Source organism: Patagioenas fasciata, chromosome W (genome assembly GCF_037038585.1).
Source record: "Patagioenas fasciata isolate bPatFas1 chromosome W, bPatFas1.hap1, whole genome shotgun sequence".
In the NCBI taxonomy this organism is placed as follows: Eukaryota; Metazoa; Chordata; class Aves; order Columbiformes; family Columbidae; genus Patagioenas; species Patagioenas fasciata.
The window spans coordinates 30,687,202-30,712,175 of NC_092559.1; positions in this window are offsets into that span (position 1 = coordinate 30,687,202).

Here is a 24,974-nt window from a genome sequence, read left to right on the forward strand (position 1 = left end):
CATTGTCCTGACTTCCTTTGGGCCCTCAGTGGTACAGGGTTCCTCAGGACAGCCTCTGGCAGAGTAGACAGAGACAAAGACGGCATTCAGTAACTCTGCCTTCTCTGTATCTTCTGCCACCAGGGCACCCACCTCGTTCATCAGTGGGTCTACATTGCCTCTGGTGTTAGTTTTATCTGCCATGTATTTGAAAAAGCTCTTTCTGTTGTCCTTGACCCCTCTCGTCAGGTGGAATTCTAAGGAGGCCTTATCTTTCCTAGTTGCCTCCCTACATCCTCTGACAACAGCCTTATATTCTCCCCAAGTGGCCAGCCCCTTCTACCACGATCTGTAAACTCTCCTCTTCCACTTGAGCTTGCGCAGCAGTTCCCTGCTTAAACACACGGATCTCCTGGCTCCCTTCCTTGACTTCCTACGTGTCGGGATGCTCTGATCTTGAGCTTGGAAAAAACAGTCCTTGAATGCTAAACAACTATCTTGGACCCCTTTACCTTCAAGCAGCCTTGCCCATGGGATTTCCCCTAGCAATTGCTTGTAAAGGCCTAAGTTTGCCTTACTCAAGTCCAGGGTTGCAATTCTGCTTGCTATTCTCTTTCTGCCACATGAGATCCTGAACTCCACCATTTCATGGTAGCTGCAACCAAGGCATCCCTCAACCTTTACTGCTTCAAACACACCCTCCTTGTTAATGAGAATGAGGTCCAGCAGTGCTCCTCTCCTAGTTGGCTCATCCACCATTTGCATCAGGAAGTTATGGTCAATGCACTGGAAGAACTTCCTGCACTGTGGATGTCTGGCTGAGTAGTCCTTCCAGCAAACATCAGGGAAGTTAAAATCCCCCACGACAACCAGGGCCTGTGACTGTGAGGCCACTCTCAGCTGCCTGTAGAAGACCTCGGCAACTTCCTCACCCTGCTCTGGTGGCCTATAATAGACACCCGCAACAGTATCACCCCTGTCAGCCTGCCCCTTAATTTTCACCCACAGACTCTCAACTCTCTTCTCATCTGCCCCAGTACTCAATACATTGTAGTTGCTCTCTCACATAAAGAGCAACTCCACCACCACGCCTGGCTGGTCTGTCTTTCCTGAAAAGGACATAGCCATCCATGACCATATTCCAGTCATGTGAGCTGTCCCACCATGTCTCTGTAATCGCCACCAGATCATAATCTCCTGCCCTAACACAGGTTTCTAACTCCTCCTGCTTTTTCCCCATGCTGCACACATTGGTGTACAGGCATTTCACGGAGTGAGTTGAGTACACCAGTTTCACCCTAGGGAGGCCTCAATACTACAGTGCTGCCCCACTGGTGCAAGCCCAGCTACAACCCCATCCCCCATCAAATCTAGTTTAAAGCTCTCCAAATGAGCCCTGCTAATTCCTGTCCCAGTATCCTTTTGCCCCTGTGAGATAAACCTTTCCCACGTATCACTGTCTGGACTGGTGTCTTATAAAACCAGCTATTATCAAACAATCCGAAGTCCTCTCTGTAGCACCAGTCTTGTAGCGAATAATTTATGGACTGAATTCTTCTATTCCATCCCACATAGTCACCCAAAAATGGAAGGAGGGAAGAGAAAATCACTTGTGCCCCAGACTCTTTCACCAACCCTCCCAAGACCTTGAAATCTTTCTTCATTCCCCTCAGACTACGGGATGCAGCTTCCTCCCCACCTGTCTGGAAGATCAGCAGTGGCTAGTAGTCTATTGGGTGCACCAGGTAGGGAAGTGTCTTGGTGATATCCCTGATACGGGCTCCTGGTAGACTACAAACTTCCCTATGATGAGGGTCAACTCTGTATGTTGGGCCCTCTGTTCCTCCCAGAAGGAAATCGCCTACTGCAATTACCCTTCTTTCTTTCTTATCAGAGGCAGTCTTGAGGCGTGGAGTCAACTACCTCTTCCTATGTGACCTCGTAGGTGGGCCTTGCACCACATCCTCACCTACCTCTTCTTCAAGATCCAGGGCCTCGAACTTATTACGGAGGAGCATCTGGAGAAGCAAAGCAGTTAGGGAGGGGGGTTGCCCGTGGCACCAAACTGGAACTTGCTTCTAACCCTCATCATCTTTTTGGTCCCCTACCTCTACCCAACAGTGATAGGGCAGGGGCTGTCTTGGGTCTCCCCCCTCTGCCCGACAGGGTAGGACATCCATCACTTTTTGGGGGTGTCGAGGACGGTTTAGATTGTTTAGAATGCCAGCCCAGGGGTGTGCACTCAATATGGGACAAACCACTCTGGGGACTTTATCTCCTTTTAGAGTACGAAGAATTTCTGATTGACCAGGCCCGGCTCAATTGGTTGATCCCCTAGTGTTGACCAACCAAGTAGCTTTTGCTTAATGTGAATCCCAGTTTTTAAAGGTTCCACCACCAAGTGCCTTTAATGTAGTTTTTAACAAACCACTGTACCTTTCAATTTTGCCAGAGGTTGGTGCATGATATGGAATAGGATATACCCACTCAATACCATGTTCTTTGGCCCAATTGTCTATAATACTGTTTTTGAAATGAGTACCATTGTCTGATTCAATTCTTTCTGGCGTACCGTGTCACCAAAGGACTTGCTTCTCAAGGCCCAAGATAGTATTTCGGGCTGTAGCATGAGGTACGGCATATGTTTCCAACCATCCAGTGGTTGCTTCCACCATTGTAAGTACATAGTGCTTACCTTGACGTGTTTGTGGAACGCGGCGATTAGGAACAACGCATACCAGGACGCAGACAGAAATTCATGCAGAGGCAAAGATCTTGTTCAGGAAGGAGTGCAGAGCCTGGCCAGGCAGAGAGCTGACCTAGGCCTAGGCTTAGGCTACCTTCTTTATTCACCATTGACCATAGGATTTACAGGTACAGGTCTGGACTAAGATGCTAAGATGTTTACAAAAAGGTGTTTTTCCACTAATTGTTATTAAGAACACACTAAATTCATGTGATATTTGTCTCACTTGTTTTTCCACTCATTCACAGACCAGGCCCAAGGACATTCACACATCCCATGCACTTGGGGGCGGTTATCTGGCCCGAGATACCATTCTCACGAGTTTGGGCTATAACTTTTTACAGTTACGAGAAATGTACTTCAAAGTAATCTGTCCAAGGCCCTTTACATATTATTATGTTAGTATTATGTCTTCGACCATCCGGATGGTCATGTTAGTATTGATCTTTCTTTATCATCCAGATGGCTGGAACTGCACATCTTGCTTTCCCACATTTTACTTCCCAACAGTGGAAGTGTAATATAATCAATCTGCCAAGCTTCTCCATACTTATACTTTAACCATCACCCCCCATACCATACAGGCTTTAACCGTTTCACTTGTTTGATTTCAGTGCAAGTACAGTCCAATAAACTCTGTTATCCCTTTCCTCCACCTGGTTGGAGGCAGGGCACCTCTAATTCCTGTTTTGCACAGTCTCTGGGTGTGAATTAGAGGTTCCTTCAAGAGCATCAGAATGTCTTCTGCCCCTTTTGTAAACTGGAGCAGCCACCTTCTTAGGAGTTTTTCCTTTTATCTCACGTACTCGTTCTTGAAGTTCTGAGGTAGGTCTTCCGTGCCACTTATTCGTGTTTTCTCCCTGCTCATGTAGGAAGAACCACAGTGAACCTCTTTTTGTGGGCTGTCTCTGCCCTCTCTCTCGAGATTGGAAACGTCTTTTCCTAATAGCTGAAACATAGGTTTGTGCAGGTCGTGAATGGTACGTGTCTTCTCTGAGTTCTTTGATTTCTTGCAACAACTTTTCAAACCGGTCATCAGATTTTTCACACAGTTTCTCCACAGCAGAGACACAAGCCCACAGAGAACCAGCAAGGCTGTCCTCAAAGTTCCGGAGCTGGTCAATCACTTCAGTAATATCTTGTACACCTCTAGCTGACCAGACCATTCCTGCCAATGACTTAGCATATGCAGGTGGTGCACTTTGTACAAATCTGCGCCACAGAGGTCGTGTACAATTGATTCTGTCTGGGTCTGTCCCCTCTTGGTTGTCTGGTCCAAAATAGATGATCTCTCGCACTGCTAATTCTCTCAGGAACTGGATACCTCTCTCCATAGTATTCCATTTCCCTAACTTGGATATACAATCTTCCTTGTAGGGAAATCTTACTTTCATAGCTGCCAAGAGTCGGGTCCAGAGAGTAGTGGCATTAGAGTCTCTTGAAATTGCCCTATCAGTGGTGGAATCTTTTGACAGAGATCCCAGTGCCTGATTTCACCACCTTCTAATTCAATTGTTTCTGCCCCATTGTCCCAGCATCGCAGCAGCCAGGTTAAAATATTCTCACCTTCACGACGACTAAAGTCTTTTCGCAGATCTCTCAGCTCACCTGGAGAAAAGGACCGAGTGGTGGTCACTTCATCTCCTCCCTGTCCTGATGGTGCCCCTTGGGTTGATGTTGGCCCTGTGCCATCACCTGCTGCACGAGTAGTCTTTCTAGTGACTTTCTTAAAACCGGCAACTGATGCTGATATGGGTTCACCATCATTCGATTCATTTCCAGAGTCTGAATGTCTGTCACAGTGATTGCTGTGGTTACAGCAGCAACAGTGAGCAGTGTGTGAAGAAGGGGGGGCTGCCTTGTTAGCCTTTGAGGCTGGAGAGGTAATGTTATCTGCAGCAACCTTGGCAGAGGAGCTCTGTGTAGAAGCTGTAGCTTCAGCCTGTGAAGCTGCGATTGGGGGGGCAGTGGCTGCAGCAGCAGCTTTCACTGTTTTGCCTTTACTCGAGTGGCTCGGAGTGCTTTTTGCTAAAGCTTCCGAAGACGCATCGCAAATCCCAGGACTAAAAAGAGATGCAAACCTCCTATTGAACCTCATTTCTTTTAACAGAAGCACAAACTGACACACATTCAGCAAACCAGATAGCACCATCACAGTTCTATCAAAGCTCCAAGGATATTCAAAGTTGTGTAAAACATTTGCAAACTGTCTCAGTGAAAAGACAAAAGTATGGTTAGTCACCCTTTCTAAAGATTCGCTTGACCAGTTAGCAAACACATAGCCGTACTGCTGTTTAATCTCTCCCAGAGGCTTTTCAAGGTACAGCAGAAGCGAGTAGAAATTCATTAGCGACTGCAGTGTAATGAAATAAACCAGTGCCAAAACACACAATATCATCATGACCGCTGTCCAGTTTCTTGTTGTTATATAATGAATACTTCGATTCAGAAAGAAACACCAACACAGATAAGGAATCAGTGAGCACAATGTAGAAAATAACTGATACAACTTATGCCATAACATCTTTAAATCAATGTAATTCGCTTTGCCTTAATACCACTAAATAATATCCGAAGCAAACAGACGCGCGAGTATCACAACTCTATGAGTTGGCATCGTGCCAAGAAAATTGAAAGGTACATCAGAGCAGTAGAAAAGCTAAAAATCTCCAAATTTACCCTTTTCTCTTGCCCCACGTTGGGCGCCAATTATCTGTCAAGGGTTAAGATTGTGGGGTGACAACAAAAACCCTGGCAGGTGTATTGTTAACCTCCTCTCCTCCCCACGTCCCCCTTTTGCCCCTCCCTCTCCTCCCTTCCCACTCAGGACAGGCGATCGGGAGGGAAAGAAGGACAGAGAGAAGAGAGTTGGAAAAGTTAAAGATGTTTTACTAATGCTACTAATAAGAATAGAGAAAATAATACAAAATATACAAAACCAATCTTGTAAGTCTCAGCAACTGCAGAGCCAGCACCCAAAGTCCTGGATTAGACTCTGTAGCCAACCGGAGCTGGATTCAGTCTGTCACTAGGTCTCAGTTCGCAGGGACGACCAGCAAGGTCCTCTCCTAATGTCAGCCATGAGGAAAAAGGGAAAAGGGGGAAAAAGGGATGAGATCCTCGTGATCTCCCACTTTTATATGAAGTATTCACGTGAATGGAATGTTATACACCATTGGTCAGTCTCTCGGTCATCAGTTTTCTCGTTGCCCCTCTCGCGAGATGTCCATCCGTGCTTATCAATAAGTTTGCATTCCATTGCTAGGTTTAACCAAAACATGTGTTGGGTTCTCCAGGAAAATGCAGCTAACATGAAGGCTTTAGCTGACAGGTAAATTCACTAAAAGAGAAACTTGTTTTTAACAAAACCAGGACATTCCACCCCTTATAATATGACATTCACTGAATACTTAAACCTTATTAATACAATCTATCAATACAATCTAATTAATCACTACTACTATATATATATATATACACATATGTACATATATACACAGGAGTAATTAATCAGAGTGTTGCTTTATCCATGCGAGCCACGGAACCTGACACACCAATATGATGTTCACAGAGTTCGCTTTATTGTCGGACCGGGCTAGCTTTATAGCAAAGCTGCCCTGTCCACGCGCCTTACAACAACGTGATTGGTTGTAACTCGTGTTATACAATAACATGATAGGCTGCATGTACTGTCCACGCGCTCTGCACGCATGTGTCCGGCGATTGCTCACTCATTGTTACCTTCTAATGGTGCTCCTTTAGTCTCTTTTGTCTCTGGCTTCACCTCTCAGCCAGGCTGGCGACAACCCCATCCCCCTGGGGCGGGGGGGGCTCTGCCACTACATCTCCCCCTCTTTTATTTTATATTAACAATACGCCGTATCATGCTTTAAATACAGTGTGAAATACAGGGTAAGAACATTAAGGCTAATACAATTACAATTAACAAGAACAAACCTGTTTTCAATATTCCTTTTAACCAAACAAGGCATTCACCCCAAAAAACCCAATATCTTCTGTTATTTTCTTGTTCTGCAAATCTTCTATCTTTTTAACTTTTAAGTTCAAACAACACATACAATCAAACTCTTCATAACTGTGAACATGTCCAATAACAAAACATTAATTGCTGCTCTGTTTTACAAAGTGGTATTCTCAACATTGGCTACATTCGTTGCTTAAAGCGATAACATGTCTGAGGTTAAGGGTTGTCATCACTGCAATCGGTTTCTTCTCTGTTAGCTAGCCAAGGTCTCACCCACTTTGCTGGGATCCATGAATTTTTGTGGTTACCTGTAGAAACACAAGCATATCCCCTTCCCCAGGTTATTAGTGACATAGGACCTTCCCATTGTTGTGTTGTCGGATTAAACACACTAACCTTAGGCACATTTTCGGAAAAATCTTTGACATTTTTGATATGGTGCATAACAATTGGTTCCATTTCAGTTTCACTTTTAGGATTAAGCCAGTTCAGCACATACAATGCCTTCATCAATACCTCTTCTGGGCTCACACCAATTCCCCCTTGTTTTTTCAAAACAGACAAAAGATTTTTTAATGCACGGTGTGCACGCTCAATAATTGCTTGGCCAGTAGAATTATAAGGGATTCCAAACAGGTGCTGTACCTTCCACTGGGTGAGGAAGGCTGCAAGTCTGTCAGAGTGGTATGCAGGACCATTATCTGTTTTGATTTGTGTAGGGACACCCATGACAGCAAAAGCTTGTAGTAAATGACGTTTTACTGCCTTTGCATTTGCTGAGGTCAAGGCTGTAGCCCACAGCAGTCCTGAACAGGTATCTATGGAGACATGAATGTACTTTTGTCTGCCAAATGGTGCAAATTCAGTAATATCAGTTTGCCATAACTGACCTGGCTGCAAGCCCCGAGGATTTACTCCCTTTTGTTGGAGAGGGACTATGCGGGCACAATCAGGACAAGCTGCAATAATGGCTCGAGCTTGTTCCTTTGTAATTGTAAACTGCTTTCGGAGTGCTGCTGAGGATTGATGAAAGAATTCGTGAGCTTGTCTGGCTTGTTCAAAAGGGGATATATCTGCTACTGCCACAAGTTTGTCTATGGTGCTGTTTCCTTCTACTAGACCACCTGGTATGTTAGTATGGCTTTTTATATGCATGATAAATACTGGTGCTGTCCTATAATCTAATACGTTCCACAAATCTAACAATGCTTCAAACAACAAGGAATTGGAAACTCGCTGCAAAAGTGCTCTATGTATTCTTTGTACAATTCCCACAACATAAAGAGAATCTGTTACCAGATTAACTGGAGAGTTATGCCATTTTTGCAATGCTGCTAAGCATATTGAGGGCAGTTTCTTTTAAGATGTCCTGTCTGTCCGCAAGTAAAACATGCTAGGCCACAAGAAGGGCTTCGGCCTTTCATTGCAGGCTTAAGTGCTGCAGCCAAGGCTGCAGCGTGGGCTTGAGCATGTATTTTTGCTTTTTCTACCTCCTGTTGCATAATCGGTACCTGTGTGCGAGCTTCCACCATCTCTGCTAAAGAAGCAGTTTTTCCCAAACCGGCTAATATCTGTTGGCATTGGGTGTTTGCATTCATCATAGCCAAATCTTTCCCCACAGCAGCTTTTGCCTCTGGAGTCAAGTTAGGAGAGGCATCTATCACTTCTTTTAAACGATCCACAAATGTCATATATGGTTCCCCAGGATCCCACTCTATTGTAGAATAGGGTGGCACAGGGTTACCTCTATTTGGCAATTCTTTCACTGCCGCCAAGGCAAGCCCTTGCGTTTGCTGCAAAATCCTTGGATGAAGTGCTGCCTGAGTAGCACCATCCGCATATTGCCCACGACCCAGTAACTGGTCCATGCTAGCTAACCGCAACGGATCATCAGCTGGTAAACGAACATTTTCTAATACTGCCAATTCCACTTTCCCCTGCCACTTGTCCAAGAACAGCAAATACCCCGTTGGAGGAAGCAATAACTCCATCAACGCCCTAATATCTGTTTGAGTTAGTACTTGCTCCTTGAAAAATGAATTGATTAGCTGCATCACATGCTTATTATCCGTACCATATTGCATAACTGCACTTTGCAATTGCTTAACCGTTTTCCAATCAAAAGGCGACCACTGCCTTTGTCCTCTATTATCTATGTGCACTGGCACTGCTGTAATACTACCAGGTAACATGATCCCTTCAATAGTTGCATCTCTGATTACTCCTTGCCAACGTTGCCCTGCATTATAAGAATGATCTCGAGGAATATCTCTACCCTGATGCACAGGGGCAGCACCCAAATTATCATTATTATCACTGCTATACAATTCCCTTGTGTTTCCCTGTGGATCAGTAAGTCGGCGCATATTTGCAAACCGATCTGCTAACCCAGTCTCCAGCCCTTTTCCATATCGCGCTCTCAAATATTCATCTGCTTCTCTTACAGACCACATCCCATCTTCAACACATTGTCTAGCCCATTTTTGTATTCGCTCCCTTTTGATACGGAGCTCCTCCGGAGTGAGGTCTAATTCCACCCCCTCCCTTTCCTGTTTTCCCCGTTTTTCACATTCCCTGCCAATTGCCTCCAGCCCGTCCTTAATTGCATCTGACGCCTTTTTATATGCTATTAACCGCGAAGTTTTACTGTTACCGCCATCTAGTCGTTTCATAGCTTCTAGAACTTCTTGTATCTGGCTCTCCTGCCGTCTCAGTAAGTCCTTCAGGCTCTGCACGTGGCTCTCCTCCTGGAACTCAGGGCGATTCTGCGGTGCTCCGTCCTGGTGTTCCATCGGGTCCTCCGGCAAAGGCACGTCGGCTGGATTAACTTGTCCTGGCTTGTTGAAACTTGCCGGTTGCTGCCATTCGTTGTCGGAGCCAGGCAATGGCTCAACGGGCGCAGAGGGTATAATTTGCTCTCCGCCCCAGAACTCCAGATCTGATACGGGACATACCAGCGGTGTTGATTCTTCGGAGTTCTCGGAGGGTGGGCAGCTCGCGGCGGGCGGCTCCGAGGGGACGGCACACAGCTCCGGCTCCTCTGAGACTTCCTGCATTAGCTGCCTGACCTCCCGCCAGGGTCCGGCGAGATCGCAAGCCTCGCGGCTCCCCCTTGTAACCGCTTCCCATAGTTCGGTCCCTATGTCCTCCCATGTACTGGGAGAAAAAAATTCGTCCGTCGAACGAACACAGCCCTTACGCTGGGCGAATAGTAAAAGGCGCTCCACCGCGTCTTTTTCCAAAATTCTTCCTGTTCTTGCAGCCAGCTGCAGAATACTTCTCACTATTATTTTTTCTTCCACGGATGCCGTGTTTCCCATGCCACCTGCTTCTTCGTAGGCCTACTTTCCGCTATGATTGAGCGCTGGGCTGGTGTCGCCCCCAGGTGGCGTCCTCGCGTCTTCACTTCCGGCGATCTTGCTTCGATACGAAGTATCACGTCGGGGTCACCAAAGTGTTGCTTTATCCATGCGAGCCACGGAACCTGACACACCAATATGATGTTCACAGAGTTCGCTTTATTGTCGGACCGGGCTAGCTTTATAGCAAAGCTGCCCTGTCCACGCGCCTTACAACAACGTGATTGGTTGTAACTCGTGTTATACAATAACATGATAGGCTGCATGTACTGTCCACGCGCTCTGCACGCATGTGTCCGGCGATTGCTCACTCATTGTTACCTTCTAATGGTGCTCCTTTAGTCTCTTTTGTCTCTGGCTTCACCTCTCAGCCAGGCTGGCGACAACCCCATCCCCCTGGGGCGGGGGGGGCTCTGCCACTACATCAGTGGACCATCCTTTGAAAAATTCATTAAGTTCATTTTGTCACAACAGTCTCCCAGGGCAGGAAAAATGGTACAAGTGCATCTCATGACCACTGTTTGTGGGTTAAGGACACCAACTTCGAAGAAGGTGTCGGGCGCCACTTGAAGAAGCTAGCTCTAGTTTCATCACCATTGTCTTGATCTGAAAGACACTTATTAAACATTGTTAGTGCGGCAATTCACATCATACAGTTCAACATTGCATATTTTCACCTAAAATGATATCCCCTTGAGGTACACACTGAACTTCTCCATCCTTAAGCATCACCCACCAGGTGCTGCCAGGTCCCTGGGCAAAAACAATCCCACGAATAGGTTTGCCTTTGCCTGAGGCAGGAGTAACCCAGACTGCCTTTCCTAAGATATTTTTCATGTGTACTACAGGGACTTTATCTCCTTCTACAGTACGTAGAATTTCTGATTGGGCAGGCCCGGCTCGATTGGTTGATCCCCTAGTGTTGACCAACCAAGTGGCTTTTGCTTAATGTGAATCCCAGTTTTTAAAGGTTCCACCACCAAGTGCCTTTAGTGCAGTTTTTAACAAACCATTGTACCTTTCAATTTTCCCAGAGGCTGGTGCATGATATGGAATATGATATACCCACTCAATACCATGTTCTTTGGCCCAATTGTCTATAATACTGTTTTTGAAATGAGTACCATTGTCTGATTCAATTCTTTCTGGCGTACCGTGCCGCCAAAGGACTTGCTTCTCAAGGCCCAAGATAGTATTTTGGGCTGTAGCATGAGGTACGGCATATGTTTCCAACCATCCAGTGGTTGCTTCCACCATTGTAAGTACATAACGCTTACCTTGACGTGTTTGTGGAAGTGTAATATAATCAATCTGCCAAGCTTCTCCATACTTATACTTTAACCATCGCCCCCCATACCATACAGGTTTTAACCGTTTTGCTTGTTTGATTTCGGCGCAAGTTTCACATTCATGAATAACCTGTGAAATAGTGTCCATAGTTAAATCCACCCCTCGATCACGAGCCCATTTGTATGTTGCATTTCTACCTTGATACCCTGAAGCATCATGGGCCCACCGAGCTAGGAAAAGTTCATCTTTATGTTGCCAGTCCAAGTCCACCTCAGATACTTTAATCTTAGCAGCTTGATCTGCTTGGTGGTTGTTTAGATGTTCCGCAGTGGCTCGACTTTTAGGCACATGAGCATCTACATGACGAACTTTCACAGGCAGGCTCTCTAGCTGAGCAGCAATGTCTTGCCACAGTGTGGCAGCCCAAATGGGTTTACCTCTGCGCTGCCAGTTGCTTTTCTTCCATTGCTGTAGCCACCCCCATAAGGCATTTGCTGCCATCCATGAGTCAGTATAGAGATAAAGTATTGGCCACTTCTCTCATTCAGCAATGTCCAAAGCCAGCTGGATGGCTTTCACTTCTGCAAACTGACTGGATTCACCTTGTCCTTCAGTGGCTTCTGTAACTTGTCGTGTGGGATTCCACACAGCAACTTTCCATCTTCGATGTTTTCCTACAAGACGACAGGATCCATCTGTGAACAGTGCATACTGCTTATCAGTCTCTGAAAGCGTATTATATGGTGGTGCTTCTTCAGCACGTTTTACTTCCTCCTCATCTGGAGACATCCCAAAGTCTTTGCTTTCTGGCCATTCTGTAATCACTTCTAATATCCCTGGACGGTTCAGACTTCCAATTCGAGCTCGTTGTGTGATCAGTGCAATCCATTTACTCCATGTAACTTCGGTTGCATGATGTGGAGAGGGAACCGTCCCCTTGAACATCCAGCTCAGCACCGGCAGTCGAGGTGCCAGGAGGAGCTGTGCTTCAGTGCCGATCACTTCTGAAGCAGCTCGAACTCCTTCATATGCGGCTAGTATCTCCTTTTCAGTTGGAGTATAGTTGGCCTCAGATCCTTTGTATCCTCGACTCCAAAAACCTAAGGGTCGACCTCGGGTTTCTCCTGGTGCTTTCTGCCAGAGGCTCCAGGTAAGTCCAGTATCTCCGGCTGCGGTGTAGAGCACATTTTTAACATCTAGTCCAGTTCGGACTGGTCCAAGGGCCACCGCATGAGTTATCTCACGCTTAATTTGTTCAAAGGCTTGTTGTTGTTCAGGGCCCCACTCAAATTGGTTCTTTTTACGAGTCACTCGATAGAGAGGGCTCACAATGTGGCTGTAGTCAGGAATATGCATTCTCCAAAAACCTACAACGCCCAAGAAAGTCTGTGTCTCCTTTTTATGAGTAGGTGGAGACATTGCTGCAATTTTGTTGATCACATCCATTGGGATCTGACGACGGCCATCTTGCCATTTTATTCCTAAAAACTGGATCTCTTGTGCAGGTCCCTTGACCTTGCTTCGTTTTATGGCAAAACCAGCATCCAAAAGAATATGAATTATTCTCTCACCTTTCTCGAAGACTTCTTTCGCTGTGTCGCCCCATACGATGATGTCATCAATATATTGCAAGTGTTCTGGAGCTTCACCTTGCTCCAGCGTGGTCTGGATCAGTCCATGGCAGATGGTAGGACTGTGTTTCCACCCCTGGTGCAAGCGATTCCATGTATACTGGATGCCCCTCCAGGTGAAAGCAAACTGCGCCCTGCACTCTGCTGCTACAGGAATAGAGAAAAATGCATTAGCAATGTCAATTGTAGCATACCACTTGGCTGCCTTTGACACCAGTTCAAATTGCAGTTCTAGTATGTCAGGCACAGCAGCACTCAGTGGTGGTGTAACTTCATTCAGGCCACGATAGTCTTCAGTTAGTCTCCACTCATCACTAGACTTTCGCACTGGCCAGATTGGGCTGTTAAAAGGTGAGCGAGTCTTACTGATCACACCCTGGCTTTCCAATTGACGGATCAGCTTCTGGATAGGAATCAAAGAGTCTCGATTGGTGCGGTATTGCCAGCGATGCACCGTCGTGGTAGCAATTGGCACCTGCTGATCGTCAACCATCAGCAGTCCTACAACAGAAGGGTCATCTGAAAGACCAGGCAAATCAGACAGCTGTTCAATTTTCTCAGTGTCCACAGCTGCTATACCAAATGCCCACCTATACCCTTTTGGGTCCTTAAAATACCCTCTCCTGAGGTAGTCTATGCCAAGGATGCACGGAGCATCTGGACCAGTCACAATGGGATGCTTTTGCCAGTTTTTTCCAGTTAGGCTCATTTCAGCCTCTACAACAGTCAGCTCCTGGGATCCCCCAGTCACTCCAACAATATTGATGGATTGCGTTCCTTTAAAATTAGAAGGAATTATTGTGCACTGAGCACCAGTGTCCACTAAAGCTTTGTACTCCTGGGGTTGTGTTGTACCAGGCCATAGTATTTGTACAGTCCAATAAACTCTGTTATCCCTTTCCTCCACCTGGTTGGAGGCAGGGCACCTCTAATTCCTGTTTTGCACAGTCTCTGGGTGTGAATTAGAGGTTCCTTCAAGAGTATCAGAATCTCTTCTGCCCCTTTTGTAAACTGGAGCAGCCACCTTCCTAGGAGTTTTTCCTTTTATCTCACGTACTCGTTCTTGAAGTTCTGAGGTAGGCCTTCCATGCCACTTATTCGTGTTTTCTCCCTGCTCATGTAGGAAGAACCACAGTGAACCTCTTTTTGTGGGCTGTCTCTGCCCTCTCTCTCGAGATTGGAAACCCCTTCTCCTAACAGCTGAAACATAGGTTTGTGCAGATCGTGAACGGTACGATTCTTCTCTGAGCTCTTTGATTTCTTGCAACAGCTTTTCAAACCGGTCATCAGATTTTTCACACAGTTTCTCCACAGAAGAGACACAAGCCCGTAGAGAACCAGCAAGGCTGTCCTCCAAGTACCGGAGCTGCTCAATCACTTCATTAATTTCTTGTACACCTCTAGCTGACCAGACCATTCCTGCCAATGACTTAGCATATGCAGGTGGTGCACTTTGTACAAATCTGCGCCACATAGATTTTGTACAATTGATTCTCTCTGGGTCTGTCCCCTCTTGGCTGTTTGGTCCTAGATAGATGATCTCTCACACAGCTAATTCTCTCAGGAACTGGATACCTCTCTCCATAGTATTCCATTTCCCTAACGTGGATATACAATCTTCCTTGTAGGGAAATCTGACTTTCATAGCTGCCAGGAGTCGGGTCCAGAGAGCAGCGGCATTAGACTCTCTTGAAATTGCCCTATCAATGGTGGAATCTTTTGACAGAGATCCCAGCTGCCTGGCTTCACCACCTTCTAATTCAATTGTTTCTGCCCCATTGTCCCAGCATCGCAGCAGCCAGGTTAAAATATTCTCGCCTTCACGACGACTAAAGTCTTTTCGCAGATCTCTCAGCTCACCTGGAGAAAAGGACCGAGTGGTGGTCACTTCATCTCCACCCTGTCCTGATGATGCCCCTTGGGTTGATGTTGGCCCTGTGCCATCACCTGCTGCATGGGTAGTCTTTCTAGTGACTTTCTTACAACCGGCAACTGATGCTGATATGGGTTCACCATCATTTGATTCATTTTCAGAGTCTGAATGACTGTCACAGTGATTGCTGTGGTTACAGCAGCAACAGTGAGCAGTGTGTGAAGACGGGGGGGCTGCCTTGTTAGCCTTTGAGGCTAGAGAAGTAACGTTATCTGCAGCGACCTTGGCAGAGGAGCTCTGCGTAGGAGCTGTAGCTTCAGCCTGTGAAGCCGCAGTTGGGGGGGCAGTGGCTGCAGCAGCAGCAGCTTTGGCTGTTTTGCCTTTTCTCGAGCGGCTAGGAGTGCTTTTTGCTAAAGCTTCCGAAGACGCACCGCAAATCTCAAGACTAAGAAGAGACGCAAACCTCCTATTGAACCTCATTTCTCTTAACAGTAACACAAACTGACACACATTCAGCAAACCAGATAACACCATCACAGTTCTATCAAAGCTCCAAGGATATTCAAAGTTCTCTAAAACATTTGCAAACTGTCCTAGTGAAAACACAAAAGTATTGTTAGTCAGCCTTTCTAAAGATTCGCTTGACCAATTAGCAAATATAGAGCCATTCTGCTCTTTAATCTCTCCTGGAGGTTTTTCAAGGTAAAGCAGAAGCGAGTAGAAATTCATTAGCGGCTGCAGTATAATGAAATAAACCAATGCCAAACCACACAGAATCATCATGACCGCTGTCCAGTTTCTTGTTGTTGTATAATGAATACTTCGATTCAGAAAGAAACACCAACACAGATATGGGATCAGCGAGCACAATGTAGAAAATAACTGATACAACTTTTGCCATAACATTTTTAAATCAATGTAATTCACTTTGCCTTAATATCACTAAAAAATATCCAAAGCAAGCAGACGCACGAGTATCACAACTCTATGAGTTGGCACCGTGCCAAGAAAATTGAAAGGTACGTCAGAGCAGTAGAAAAGTCAAAAATCTTCAAATTTACCCCTTTCTCTTGCCCCACGTTGGGCGCCAATTATCTGTCGAGGGTTAAGATTGCGGGGTGACAATCAAACCCTGGCAGATGTATTGTTAACCTCTTCTCCCCCCCACTTCCCCCTTTTGTCCCTCCCTCTCCCCCCTTCCCACTCAGGACAGGCGATCGGGAGGGAAAGAAGGACAGAGAGAAGAGAGTTGGAAAAGTTAAAGATGTTTTACTAATGCTACTAATAAGAATAGAGAAAATAATACAAAATATACAAAACCAATCTTGTAAGTCTCAGCAACTGCAGAGCCAGCACCCAAAGTCCTGGATTAGACTCTGTAGCCAACCGGAGCTGGATTCAGTCTGTCACTAGGCCTCAGTTCGCAGGGACGACCAGCAAGGTCCTCTCCTAATGTCAGCCATGAGGAAAAAGGGAAAAGGGGGAAAAAGGGGCTGAGATCCTCGTGATCTCCCACTTTTATATGAAGTATTCACGTGAATGGAATGTTATACACCGTTGGTCAGTCTCTCGGTCATCAGTTTTCTCGTTGCCCCTCTCGTGAGATGTCCATCCATGCTTATCAATAAGTTTGCATTCCATTGCTAGGTTTAACCAAAACACGTGTTGGGTTCTCCAGGAAAATGCAGCTAACATGAAGGCTTTAGCTGACAGGCAAATTCACTAAAAGAGAAACTTGTTTTTAACAAAACCAGGACAGTTGGTTTGTTGGCTGCACTTTTCTGGCCAGAATAAAGTCTATTTTGGAACTTGTTGTCTGCCTAAAACTGTCTTTGGGGTACTGTCACGGTCCATTCAGTAATGGACTCATGATGGTTCGTTTACCTTGATCTCGAAGCGCAAAATTAGACAACCAAAATGCCAAGGGGTTTTAATTCAATCAAACAGTGTTACTTTATTATTTTGCCCATAAAGTGGCATGCGATAGAGAAAGAGAAAAAGGGAAAGAAAAAGGAAAGGGGGAAAGAGGGTTGGTTACCATCACGGGTCCAAAGGCATCCCTATGGTCCCAGGTCCCAAACAGCATCCTGCCAGTCCTCTGTCGTGATCCGTGATCCTTTGGTGGGGAGACCTCAACAATGTCCAGTCAGGAACCATCTTTTATGCTTCTTCACCCCCTCTCACTCCCATGGGTCGAGGCCAATCTCCGCCTTTGTTTTGCAATCCAGGCTTAACTGCACAGGCTCGAAGAATCTCCGCTTCACCTGCCAGAACCTGTCTGCGCCTTTGTGGTCTCACGTTCAGGGGTCTCTTTCTGGTCCTTTGGGTGACCTCAAGACCCTCGGCGAGCCTCTGCGCATGCTCTTCTTCATTGGTCTTAGTAACAGGGAGGAGGTGGGGGGGCAGGTTTGGCTGAAGCAGCAGGTGGAAATCCATCTTCTGGACAACAGCTATTGTCCCCAGATCGGAGAGACCTGTATAACACAGTTTTTTTCCTCAGGCCTCTCTCCAAGTCGTTGTCCATCTGTTCTTGATGGCAATGTTCAAGCAGATACTGTTCTTTGGACTGACTCCTGCACCACCCCATGGCTGAACATTATTATCAGGAGCTTGTGGCAGTAACACAATCCTCAAAGAGAGGTATAGAGGAAGAAAAGGAAAAGTGGTTTATATCCACGTGATCCGCTTTGTATCAATGGTTTTAGGGATGTCTACATTGGAGGGTACACTAAACAAATTATGTGCATTAAGTACAGATGTTAAATGTGTCAAACGCTTTACCAAATTCCAATTTAAAACATGCAATATGGCGGACAGAACAAAACCTATCAAAACTAATACTAAGAGAACAACTATGGAGTGACACAACTTGTTCAGGATGCCTGTAGCAGTAGGTGACCACCCAAAAAGCGTGTCCCACCACTTATGTTCAACATCTTTTTCTACTCAACACACGGTGAATTTCTTCAGCATTGTGGTGAACGGTTATCAAGGTTTTCTGTCCATTTACTTGAACTTCTTCCAAGATCTTGATCAAGTCGTGGTGTTGCAACAATTGCTTTACCAATGTGAGATTCATCCTGACAGGTGTAGGTAGTAATTTGTAAATCGGTGTATCATTAGATTGTATAAGTTGATGAGATATAACTGGTGCTAAATAAGAAAAATCACATCCAGTAATTTTAACAAAATTACAAACACAAAAATTTGAATGATTTCTAATATTTACCATCACTGTATCTACTAATATAGAGTTACAAGCAGTCCTCAAGCACACACAACCTTTGCCAATATACACTAATACAGTTTCTTGATTGTCAGGACGAATCTCAAAATGACAAAAATTCTGCTCAGTGTTCAGACAAATGTCTTGAGCACTGATTGTATTACTTTCACAGATGAATCCTTGCTGTTCTCGCACAATACAAGATTCTAAATTGACAGTTTGCCATTTTTCCTCTACTTTTTGGACCCATACTCTGTGTTCGAAAGGATAGAGTATAGTTCTGTTGTGGTTCAATCCTAATGCAATGATAGGGTAAATTATGTATATTGAAGCATTGTGTATGGTTAACACAAAGGTCGTGGCTGTGTTTGTGATGGGGTTATAAGTGAAGTTTACTAAAGTAAACTAAAGTAAAGTGGCTTCTCTTATGATTGAGGTGGCTACTGATTGCATCCACAGTTGTGCCTGAGTACAACTGAGAGCCAAAGAAAGGTTATTTTGGACCACACTAAGTGTGTCTTTTATATTTACTTCTGGTAGCCAATTTATTCATTAATATTTCTGAATCAATACCATTTAAGACTTCCAATCCTGTCCCCAACACACCAGTTAGGTCTTTAACTTAATCTTTACTATCCCACTCCCATTCAATTACTACAGTAGGTAAGTGAAAAGATGTAGAAAAGCATTAGCAGCTTATACTATTGGTCATTTTAAAAATTTAGGCCTTCAGATTCGATTAATGAATGATTTGTGTTATTCTCTGTTTCCCTCAGAGTTCTTCTGCAAAAAGGAAAACAAACAGGGCTCGTCTCCTTGAGGCAAGAATAATTAAAATGATACAATTATCCGGGGGTGCAGCTTGTGGTTTTGGAAAAGTTCCAAACCATTCTCACAATTGTTTCACAGTGTTTTCACCTGTAGCCCTGCCAAAAGCTTCAGTTTGGACCAATTCTGGGGTTATTCCCCCCCACCAGCACAAAATGTTTACCTCCTGTTTGCTTAAAGGGGCTAAAATAATCCACCTGCCAGATATCCCACAAACCTTTACCCTCCCTTAAATGTAGAGGGTTGTCTTCTAAAGGGTGCCTTTCAAGCTGTCTTCGACATTGTTTGCTGACCAGGGCTTCATGATACAAGCCTTTAGCTCCAGTGTGTTTGCATTTTACATGTAACCATTCTAACAAGCGTTCCCAGTCTTCTGAAATTTGGTCCTTTTGTACGGGGGCCAGTCTTGCTAACTCATCAGCTCAGTTATTCCATTTTCTGCGGATCCCCCATCTACCTGATGAGAAGCTACCCAGCCCACAGCTTGTATAGCTAGGTTTTTTAAAGTTCCTTCAGATATTGAGAAAATGTTACAATAGTGTTCAATCTGAGCATACCACTTTCATACTGAGGCTTCCTGGACCACCTCATCAGGGGTACGGGCCCCAGAAGTGACTGTTTTTATTATTTTAAATGAGCTTCTTAATACGATCGGCTGTTGTCATGCAATCTTCTCTACTTCTACTAGAGTCAGGCTAGCAACGAACAAACTTTTCTCCCAGGCACACTGGGAGTTAAAAAGAGAATGGGCATTTATTACCACTCTTTGTTCTCACATTTCTTGTATAACCGGTTTGATACCTTTCTTGGCACCCAGGGGAAGGGGGTATTGTTCTGTGGACTGTAAGGCACTGAGGACGCAAAAATGTCACTTCAAGGGAGAAACCCCACACCTTTTAGCATCTTCTTCCTTCAGAGCAGAAATCTGTGCACTGGCATCGATTAAAAAGGTTACAAGTGCATGCTTAGGACCCACTATAGCCGTGATCAATAAATCTCCCCTCTTTGTGTGTGTGAGCTGTTGGATATAAATCCATCCTCCATCCCCCTGCCCACTACTAGGGAATGGAGGTTCTAGTTTTCCTGTTTCTCGGAGAGACTCTGGAAGTCCCCTTATCAAGGGAGTTATCATGTCAGGATTCACTGGCAGCATCATTGGGGATTCATATTCGGGAATCAATTTTCTTTCATGTATCATTTGCAAGCAGGCTGCTTTGTGTACACTTTCTAGCAATTGATTGGGTGTGCCAGTGATTGCCAGGGGTTCTCCCCCAGTTAGGGATACGTGTCACACGTACTCCATTTCAGATTCTTTAGGGAGGTGACCACACTCTTTCTTTAGTTTGGTCAGCTCAGTGTCAGTGTAAGGTGTTTGCTTACTTGTAATGTGAGGGTCAGTATGCTCCTCATTGATTTGATTTATTTGTCGGATACTTTTCTCTTCTAGCTCCCACTCTCTCAGCACTCCTGTGTTTTTTAAATATTTTTTTTAATAAGCTATTTTCTTCCTTCTCTTTTTCTAATTGTTGTTCTAAACTGAAGGTAGTTTTTTGCAAAATCTGCACCAGATTTTCAAGGGATTCTATAATTTTGCTTTCATTACTACATCGTCTGAGATGATCTTCAATCGCTGCTACTAGGTTAGCTCCTAGGACAGCACAGACTATAGCTTTATCCTTATTTGATCTAAACTTAGACTTAGTCTATAAAGAAATCACTCGGTCTACTACACTCTGTAAATTAGCCCAATTATCATGAGCCCAGTCTTCTCCAGGTACGGAGGGTCAAGCCCCATACTCTGCTAAAAGTGTGTAGAACGAGTCTCGACTTCTCACATCTCGATTATTAGCCTTTTCAGTCATTCTTATTACGAAGGGGCAAAACCCACTATGGGAAGGCACAACTTAGTTACAAAAGCCACAGCAACTGCTGCATCACCCTTCTCTTTCCTGAGTGGTTGAAGGGGCCAAAAATCTGCTACGGGAAGGCTCAACTTAGTTATACTAACAAATAAGATTACCCCTTCACTCTCCCTAGCAGACAATTCTCATCAACATGAGAGCAACACCCCTTTTGCACTTTGAGATCTTCTGGTTTGATTCCAAGAGACAGAGCCCTCTACACTACCTGCACTCCTCTGTTTCCCAGAATCCTGTCCGTGATGCCAATTTAATGTCACGGTGCATTCGGTGATGGACTCATGATGGTGAGGCGCAGAAATGATCTTACAACCCTTAAGATTGTAAAGAAGGTATGTATTTACAGCGCTGGACACATGAGGGATAATTTCACCTAATACATGTGTAAAATTACAGTAGCTGTGAGCTTGGTTAAATGCAGTCAAGTGTTACATATTCATGAAAGTTTTAGGAATGCCTATACATATTCATAACCTGTCCCCGAGAAGGCAGCTCTTATTACAATGAGTTCCAGGAGACCATTTCCATAGTCTCCACCTCCGGTTCCTCCTAGTTGCACCTGCGCAGTGATCATGAACCCGGGTCCTCTTCTCTGTACACCGTCACCTTTGGTCCAGTGTGATGAGTTGGTTAGGACTCAGACTGCTGAGTTGGTTAAAACTGGCATATCCCCTGTCCTGTGCCCAAGTTTCTGTTATCTAGTTCACCCAAGGATGCACCAAGGATGCACCCAAGGATTACTATCTTTGCAAGGCGTCAGCGAACTCCTTTTTCTCATACAATAAGTTACACAAAGCTAAGCAAGGTTAGGCAATAGTGATGTGGGTTAAAGGGTTAGCTCTCTGTTAGTTCTTTAAGTCTTTAAGTGTTAGTTCTTTAAGTGTTAATTAGTTAATTGTTAATTCCCTGTATCAATGGTTCATTTACCTTGATCTCGAAGAGCAAAATTAAGGCCTGGACACATTCCTGTGTAGCCTCATCTAGGTGTTCCTGCTCCAGCAGGGGGATTGGACTAGATGATCTTTTGAGGTCCCTTCCAATCCCTAACATTCTGTGATTCTGTGAACTAATACTGTTCAAGTCTGAATGGCCACATCACATGTTGTGGGGGTTTGAGTGGATGCAGTAACTGATGTTGCAGTTGTAGTGGCTGCAGTATCCAAGTCAGGAACTGGAGTTGCTGCAGAGTCTGTTGAGGGGGGTGCAGTAGCTATTGTATCTGTTATAAGAACTGACGTAGTTGCAGAATCTGTCTAGGGGGGTACAGTAGCTGGCATGGGCATTTCAGTGGCTGAAGTGCTTGTAGCTTTAAGAGCGGCAATTCCTGTCACTAGCAAAGACTGACACACATTCCAGAGACTCTTCACTCAAATGTCCAGGGATATTCAAAATTCCCCAAAGCATCTATAATTTGCTCTAATGCCACAGGCAGAGAATAGTTAAATAGCTGTCCTAAAATATCACTCCTGAAACTGAGAAAACAAAAGGCACAGGTCTCTTTAATTTCTTCTGCTTCTACCAAAGAATTCCAAAAATGCATACTCCTGAAGTATGATAACAATTAATAGAAATACATCATTGGCTTAATTAGGATTAAATAAATCACTTCTACACAACCCATGAACAAAACTTTTATAACAACTTTATTCTGACTTCCAGAGATGACATTCCACACAAAAATATTAACAATAAGAATTAATCCCAAAAAAGACATTATTAAATCCAACCAAATTTGCAACAGCATCCTTTAAACAAAACCTGTTACAGTTTTTTTCTTATCTTATCCCCGTATGGCTCTCTCTATCCATACTTTCTCTTTCCCCATACGTTCATCTCTCCCTGTATGGGTCACAAATTAAATCTGTCAAGGTTTAAAGCAAGGCAACAATAAACAATGGCAGATGCCCTCTGTTAATCCCCACCACCATAAAAGGTGATAGAAAGATAAGGAAGAAGGACTTCAAGTTAGAAAGAGTCTTACAAGTTGGAAAAATTTTAAAGGTTTTACTAATGCTACTAATAAATAGAGAATAAATATATATACAAAATATACAAAAGCAATCTTGAATGTCCGATATGGAGTTGGCATCACTCCAGCAGCGGCGGAGCTAGGAGCTTGGCTCCAGCAGGTGTAGGGCAGGCACCCGGAAGTCATGGGCGGGACTTCACAGCAAACCAGAAAATGGATTTCAAGGATGCAGGGCCTGAGGCCTATAGATCACAGGCAGACAGACAAGGTTTTCTCCAGATTCTAGCCACGGTCGAAGAGGCGAGACCCTTGTGATCTCTGCTCTTATATAGGGTACATGATGATTATGGGATGGAATACTCAGTTGGTCAATTTTAGTCAGTTGTTCCATCCACTCCTCCTTCCAAATATGTCCCATTATCCGTTAACCTTGGTTACCATAGTAATAAATCTAAGCATGAGCTTCTTCAGCATTCCGTTGGTCCTCTTATCAGCACCAGTACAGTGTCTAGGAAAAATATGCAGTTACTTAGAAGGCACTTAGCTGAACTTAGCTGAAAGGAAAAATCACTAAAAGAGAACTGGTCTTGTTTTTAACAAAACCAGGACACAAGTTTACTGAATAGGGTCTCCCATACAATATTTCAGAAGGGCTTACTTTTTCTCTTATTCTTGAAGTAATGTGAATTCTCAGGAAAACAATTTACAATACATCTATCCATTTTGCATGAGATTCCTGTCACAATTTAGCTAATTGTCTTTTTATAGATTGATTCATTATTTCTACCTTCCCACTACAATGAAGTCTCTAAGGGGTATGTAAATCCCATCTTACCCCTAGAAGAGTAGAAATGGTCTGTATTATTTCTACTATAAAATGTGGAACGGCCAAACCTTGGTATGATTTTATTCAATAATTTCTTTGCTACTTCCCTAGTTTTGTTGGTCCGTCATGGGAAAGTTTCAGGTCATCTGGAAAATTCAGAAAAATCAATTTACCAAAATTGTCCCAGAAAATTCCCTCTTTTTACCTCTCCAGGTGGAGGCTTTAACCCGATCTTACAACTTTGCATTTTAGGTCAAATTGCATATCTTTTAACACTTACTATCATAGCATCTACTCTCATATAGGTTTTGTAGGATCAAGGCACACATTATCGCTTCATTGGCCACTTTCTTTGCAGTTTAACTTCAGATTGTCCAAATTGGTGAGCCTTACAATGCATTACTGACACCTCTGGTGATACTTGTAAAGTCAGAAGTCCTCTTTCTTTCCACATTGTCTCATGTGCATGCACAATTCCAAAAGCATATGCAGAGTCTCTATATATTAACCCACTCGCCTTGTTACAGTTCTTAGGCTCTAATCAAAGCAATCAGCTCAGCTTTCTGTGCTGACATATTTGATGGCAATGATTGTGATTCAGTTATATTCTCTAGTTACCACAGCATATCCAGATGGTCGTTCTTCACTCAGAGCAAAACTGCTCCCATGAACAGAGTCTACTCTGCATCTTCCAGTGGAGAATCCTTTAAGTCTGGTCTGCTAGAAAAAACTTGTTCAGTAGTTGGTTATGATTAAATATAAGCAATAGAATAGCAGGATTCAAAATGTTGTTGTTTTTAAACCTACATCATCCTGTTCCAGTAATGCTGCTTGGTACTGTACCAGGTGACAGCCAACGGTGTCCTTGTTGTTCCAGCACTGAGGCCACAGCATATGGTGCAAATGCAGTAATCTGCTGTCCCAAAGTTAATTTCCCTGCCTCCTGAATCAGCAACACAGTCACAGATACCTGCCAAGCTTCTAATTATTTTACCAGTATGTCACCAAACAAAGCAGGATTGTTCTTAAGTCCTTTTGGCAAACAGTCTAGCAAGCTGCATCTTTCTTCCAGTGGTAGGTCTTTCCCATTCAAAGGTGAAAAGCTTCTGGCTCTCTAAATCCCATCGTATACAGAAAATGCATCTTTCAAGTCTAAAACAGTAAAATAAATGTTATTTCCTGCTATATTAGTCGAAGAGTGTATGGGCTTTGGCACTACCAGGTGCACATTTATCACAATAGGATTAATGGCTCTCAAATATTGTATCAACCAGTATTCCATAGAATGTGGTTTCTTTACTGGCAAAATTGGAGTATTATTTCTCCCTTATGAGTATTATTTC